General features: G+C 31.0%; 1 pseudogene; it reads right to left on the bottom strand.

The window, feature by feature from the left end:
• LOC112624395 overlaps positions 1 to 4638 on the bottom strand; it is a 22976-nt pseudogene extending 18338 nt beyond the window's left edge.
• Positions 4639 to 5886: the final 1248 nt, after the last annotated feature.

Genomic DNA, 5886 nt, shown 5'->3' with positions numbered 1-5886 from the left:
TTTTTTTTTTTTTTTTTTTTATTTTTTTTATTTTTTAATTTATTTATTATTATTATACTGTAAGTTGTAGGGTATATGTGCATAACGTGCAGGTTTGTTACATATGTATACTTGTGCCTTGTTGGTGTGCTGCACCCATCAACTCGTCATTTACATCAGGTATAACTCCCAATGCAATCCCTCCCCCCGCCCCCCTCCCCATGATAGGCCCCGGTGTGTGATGTTCCCCTTCCCGAGTCCAAGTGATCTCATTGTTCAGTTCCCACCTATGAGTGAGAACATGCGGTGTTTGGTTTTCTGTTCTTGTGATAGTTTGCTAAGAATGATGGATTCCAGCTGCATCCATGTCCCTACAAAGGACACAAACTCATAATTTATTTTTGTATATTGACCATGCATCCTGCAACCTTCCCAAACTCACTTATTACTTACAGGAGTTTTTTGGTTTTTTTTTGTTTTGTTTTTTTTTTTGGTAGATTTCTTACAATTACATAGATAATTACACAGCATATGTAAATAGAGATAATACTACTTCTCCCTTTCCAATTTGTATGCTACCTATTTCTTTTTCTTGTATTGTTGCACTGCCCAGGACTTACTATGATATTAAATAGGAATAGTGAGAGTCTTTACCTTGTTCCCAATCTTAGTAAGAAAGAAATCTATCTCTCACCTTTAAGTATGCTATTAATTGTAGGTGTTTTGTAAATGCCTTTTATCAGATGAAGTAAGTTTCTATTTCTAGTTTGCTGGGAGATTTCTCATAAATAGTTGTTAACTTTTGTCAAATATGTTCCTGCATTTAAAAAAATGATCTTATGATTTTTTCTTTTTTTGATATACATTTTATTGATGGAGTTTTCAAATGTTTAAACAATCCTGTATCTCAACATAAACCTATTGGCCATACTGTATTATCATTATTTTATACTGTTAAATTTGATTTGCTAATATTTTGCTGAAGATTTTTTTTTCTGTGATTATGAAAGATACTGGTCTGTAGTTGTATTTTTCTTATTATGTCTTTGTAAGGTTTTATAACCAGGATAATACTGGCCTCATAAAATGAGCTGGTTCTCTTATGTTTTCTAGAAGTGGTTGCGTATATGATTGATATTATTTCTTTTTAGATTGTTTGGTAAAATTTGCTGTTGAAGCTATGTAGGTCTGAAGCTTTCTTTGTTGGAGATGTTTAACTATGAATTCAATTTCTTCAGTAGATATAGAATTCTTCTGGTATAACAATGTTTTTTAACTATCATTTTCTACAGAGAGAAGAGAAAGATTATTCAGTATTTCCTCCAGCACAAGTGATGAAAAAAAAATTTTATTTTATTAGTGATAGTTGTGATGCATAAAACACGAACCTTCACATACTGACATATTCACTGTTTGTAGTATAGCTACAGGTTTTTGTCCTACAACCCAGGAATTCTGAAACATTTTACACAATTTTTGGATAATTCCCATCAAAGAAGAAAATATGTAGTATTTTTAATTAATACTACTTTACTATTTTATACTTTATTAAAAGTATACCATACATACTTATAAAATACACCTTATTACAATTTAGATTTAATTTTTCTTAGACATCAGTGAGACCCTATTTTTCCATTGACAATTCATGTCATGTTTGGAAGATTCCACAGACTAGCTTCTGCCTCATAAACTACACTTTTTCTTTCATACACTTGGAGCTCACCTATTGCAAAATGTCACACATTAGGCAACACATAATGGTTATGACTATAAATTTATAAATTCTAACACTGAAAGTCCCATGATTTCACGGAGGCTAAAAAAACCAAATCCAACAATATTCTGATAAGGCAAAAGCTACAAACAAGAGTTGATGTGAAGCTAAATTGGTCTTGAATAAGAGGAAAGCAGAACTGGCAACAACAACAACAATAATAATAGGACCAAAAGTCTTATGGAAGATAGAATCAGGGTATAATTGTAGAAGTATGATAAATAGTAAGGCAAATACATGAAAATAATATATGGCAAATAGTGCAGAAAATGTATTAACTAAAATCTTTTAGCAATGAGAGGAGAAATATACAGAAATGTAATTATAGTTTTGTCCATAACTGACAACCTTACAAACAGAAAAAAAAAAAACAATTGAAACTATAATTAATAAAATTAAAAATTGCTGTGTATTACATTTCAACTTCAAACAAGAAATATATATAATTTTCAGTGGCAATATTAGTGAAATGATCATTTACTAAGCCACACAAAATATCATATATGGATATATTAATTTCTACTTTTAGTGTTCTGATAACAATATATTCATTTATACTTATTTATAAATTAAAACACTTGTAAATGTTTTGAAATATTTCCTAATATCATTTTGTGTGATCATAAAAAGGCTGTGATTCTAGGTTATCTTTGGTCAACCTTAAGAAAAATTGACAGTACAGCTAATGTGATAACTTTTGCAAAAAATACAGTGCTAATTTGCAGACTATTGTCTAAAGAACGGATAACTGAAGTAGAGAAATTTTATAGTACCAGTTGCTATTAAATGAATTATAAAATTATTGTATATTTATTTTTTAGCAAAAAAAGAAATATTTCCTAATAAAGTAACTGAATTGAAAAAATATTTAGAAAAATATTTCTAAAAAATATTTAGAAAAAGTTGAAAATACTGAATATAATTATAATAGGGTACAGCTAAAGCATTTTTACTAAAAATTTTTTAAATGTACATTCTTTTATTATTTAATTAACCAACACAACTAAAATTGGCTGGAGTAATAAGAAAATTTTCTGATTTAAAATTTAAACAATACCACACATAAATTCAATAAATTTGAAAATCAAAATAAATGTGATGCTTCTGATCAATTTTAATATGAAATGACAAAAGTAAACTAGAAAACCAGAGGACTATTCATGTGACCATGTGAAAATCATCCAAGAACTGCTGCCAAACACAGTTGGGGAGGGGAGGTCAATTAAACATGACGAGCCCTTTAAAGAAATCCTTCAAGCATTCAAATTGATGATTTCCTTGTAATACACATTTCAAAGACTAGAAAAAAAATTACAAAATTATATCATGAGTCAAACGTGTTTTTCCACCCAAATCTGGTTATGTCATGCAAAAACACTCTATCTTACTTATGAATATATGAATATAGGTATGAAAATCTTTTTTTAAAAATATATAGAATTAATACTTGATAATATAACCCACTGCAGCTAAGCTTGGGTCATCTAAGAAATGCAAAAATTTTCCAATATAAAGAGGTCATTTTAAATAACATTTTAGTTAAGTAACAAAAAATGTAATAATCATAGCAGATGCTGAAAAGATTTAGGAACAGATTGTGAGACTTGACTATGCCCCATCCAGAAGCCCTAGAGAGCCATAAACTGAAAGGAGGGTTCCTAGGGCCATTATAAAGAGGATGCTGAGCTCTGTTTAGTTTTGAATGCATGCAACCAAAGAGAGGCACTTGCCAGAGTCAGCAAATAAAGGCAGCTGGTCAGAGCAGGGAGAACAGCCAACCATAGATTGTGCTAAAGGGACTGGGTACCAAAAGGAACCAGAAGATAGGGATTGCTATTTATGATATGGACAAAACCGAAGCAAGCGTGGGCAAACTGAAAGTTAGGAACTTGATCTGTAAACACAGGCCTAGGTCTATAACATGCTCCTTCCTTCTGGTCGTGGTAAGGAGTGGATTCCCAAAATGGCTGAATTAGGCTGGAAGAGTTACCTAATAAACCCCAATACATCCTTTGTAAAATTCTTTAATTTGATAAGATAAAGAACACCTATTCTAAATACAGAATCAGCATTTTAAAGACATTTCCTTTAAATAAAAGCATAAACTCAAAATTATTCGTTTGTTTTGAAAATTCTGCATCTACAATAAATGACGAAAGTATTGGTTATAAAAGAAATAAAATAATATTGGAAATGAAGAGAGAAAAACCATCATTTTTACTATGACTTCTACCTATAAAATAAAAACATCAATTAAGACAAACCATTAGAGTTAGTTTTTAATTTAATAAAGTCCAAAATAAAATAAACATACACATATCAAGCATGATTAATACAGCCTAAAATGTTAAGGAATTTTGCATTTTTATTTAGCGAAACAAAGAATGCATACTATATTTCCAATATGAATTCTATATGTAATCAAATCAATTATGGTAAACAAATGGTACAGATTTAGTGCAAGACCAGTCAAAAATAGATAAATAGATATAGTTGCCAGGATAACTATGGACATGGACAAAGATATAACTATAGATATAATTATTTGATCAAAGAGAAGCCAGAAATATCAGGTGATTAATGTAAACTATTTAACATTTCAAAGACTAGCAATAAACCTAACTAAATATAATAATTTAATATATGATAAAATATTTGCAGAAATAAATGGTAAAAATATGTCTTACTTTTTTGTCAAGAATTGAGATAACCCAATAAAAGTTTTGGGGATTTTTTTTCCATAGCATATGTGGTAAAACAAAATGCAATTCTTCTCTTTGATCACAAAATCCTAACTTCATACACGCTTCACACTCTTGCTGCAGAATGTGCCCTTGACCTTCATTATGACCCTGAAGCTCCTCATCCCACATCCTTGGCATGGTGTCATTGGCCTCTCTGTGCATTTGAGGCAATAATTTTAAGATGGTACCCACTAAAGGTACAGCATAATTGCCACTCAGTTCATTTCTAATTCTAGTTAATTCCAACTGCCAGTTTATCCCAATATGTAACTGTATATTATAAACTATAGATTACCACATACACGCCACCTATTCATTTTATTTCTTGATCCTGCTCCCAGAATCCCAAGTGCTGCTGGAGAAGCTGCCAATCCTGAACTGCAAAACCATGTTCTTCGAGATCAGATGGGTAACACTGCTACTTGGAAACTATTTCATCCATATTTGTATAATGCTCTACATCATTTTTCCACAATCGTTGTTACAAATCCTTTTCACTTTCCTTACATACCCAACCCCACTCAATATCTTTATTCTAAGCAGATGTCCTCATTTCCCATCTGACCAAGCAAATTTGGATCATATGTAACAAAATCCCTCAACTTTGCTATCCCTTACTATGTCTATAAAATTTCACTGGATACTTTTCTATGCTGAGGAGGAAAAGACTTTTTTCTTTGCCAAAACTAATCCACTCCACTCATTTTTAATCCCATTCACTACTAACACCCCCTTGGGATTTTTTTTTTTCCAGCTTTTTCCTTTCTCTTCCTTACAACTTCAGTATGTTCCTTGATACTGATTTATTTCCTTATACCTAATGCCCTTGTCCCTTTATCTTAAAAATGACACTTCTGGATGATCAAATGTCTTAAAAGGTAGTCCTCTCTTAACCTTGATTCACATCTACACAGTATTAACAGTTTACAACTGGCTTCTGCTGCCAACTTAGTAAAATCATGGATAAATCCTAAACACCAAATCCAATATAGTTTTTCTCACTATTCATCTGCCTTGACCTCTCAGCAACATGTTAAGTTTTCTTTTATTTTCTGGAATGCAATATATTCCTTGTACTTACAAGAGATGCTTTTGTGTTTCCTTCTCCAAATCATTTTTTTAACTTCTCCTTAAATGCTGATTTTTTTCCCTAAGACTGATTTTTTTTTTCTCAATCACAGAGGTTGCACTCACTATATTTTCACAATAACTTAATTTTTCTCAAAAGTAATTGTCTCTCTACTTCTAAATCCCATGTAAACTCTACATAGGCAAAATTAAAGTCATCTTTCTCTGACTTATGTCAGATTATCATCAGATCAGGTTATTCTTCTCTTTGAAAACATTTGCTAACTTAAATGCTTATGCATAAACTTGATTAAGAAA

The sequence above is a fragment of the Theropithecus gelada genome, chromosome 5, assembly GCF_003255815.1.
Source record: "Theropithecus gelada isolate Dixy chromosome 5, Tgel_1.0, whole genome shotgun sequence".
NCBI classification, from domain to species: Eukaryota; Metazoa; Chordata; class Mammalia; order Primates; family Cercopithecidae; genus Theropithecus; species Theropithecus gelada.
The sequence above is the reverse complement of the archived record's forward strand: the minus strand, read 5'-3'. Positions and strand labels throughout refer to the sequence as shown.